A 1,065-nucleotide genomic window follows, 5' to 3' on the forward strand; every position below is an offset into this window, starting at 1 on the left:
ATACGATAGAGCTTTTTTAGTGACAACATTTTGGTCTGAATGGGGAGGCAGCATACTTCTTAATCCCATGAGGTGGCGCTAGCGTGAAGCAGGATCTTGAGCCCATTGTTGCGTCAAAAATGGATTGTAGCATGACGCCTACAATGTATCTGTTTCAACTGTTAAGTCTTACTGTGTTTAATGTGACATCCTGAGCTGGTCCCATCCAAATAGTCCACCAGAAAGTGTTCTTTGTTGCAGGCGGTTGACTAAAACCAAAGAACACAGCACCAAGAGAAGTAATGAAGTTTTTAACTGTTTATTCACACTCCACAGTCAAAGACAATGAAAGATGTCAAACTTCTTGGAAATAAACTTTATAACATGTATAAATGTAACAAGCCTAATATTGACAATTAAAACAGACAAATTTACTCTTAATTACTCTATCCTTCATGTGTCTTATCGGTGCATTTTAAACAATGACAAAAAGATGAAAACATATTGCAGCATCATAAGTTCAGTGCACAGGTATTTGAACTACACACAATCACATACTGCAGTTTATACTTCAACATAAATATGCGTATAATTAAAAGAAAAAAAGAGATTATTAGTAATTTATAAAGAAACAAACCATAGACTACATTTTAGCATTGCACTACATTTTGAGTCAATCTTGGTTTAACTCAATATATCAGTTATTTTTCCCTCAGAGAGAAAATGAAATGACACAATACAATCATAATCATGAAATGGTATGTACTACTCTTCCTGCAGTGAATTACTGTTTTTGCCCTAAAATTTGCATGAAAAACTGCACTTTTAGCTCACAAAATATTACTTTTGGTGTTGAATCTAATGTTTACAGTGTGCTAGCTATCACTTTACCTTCCATCCAGAAACTTAAAACAACTTTCTCATTCGAACAGAACTCTCAGCATCAATAAACTTTAGTCATGTTCGAAATTTTTTGTCAAATACAGATTTCATCTTAATACACTTAATCTGGCTACCCAATTTCACATTGGACAAAGACAGTGAATGAGATTTGTCAATGATTCATTCTAGTAAAATAGATCCATT

The sequence above is a fragment of the Liolophura sinensis genome, chromosome 4 (genome assembly GCF_032854445.1).
Source record: "Liolophura sinensis isolate JHLJ2023 chromosome 4, CUHK_Ljap_v2, whole genome shotgun sequence".
NCBI lineage: Eukaryota > Metazoa > Mollusca > Polyplacophora > Chitonida > Chitonidae > Liolophura > Liolophura sinensis.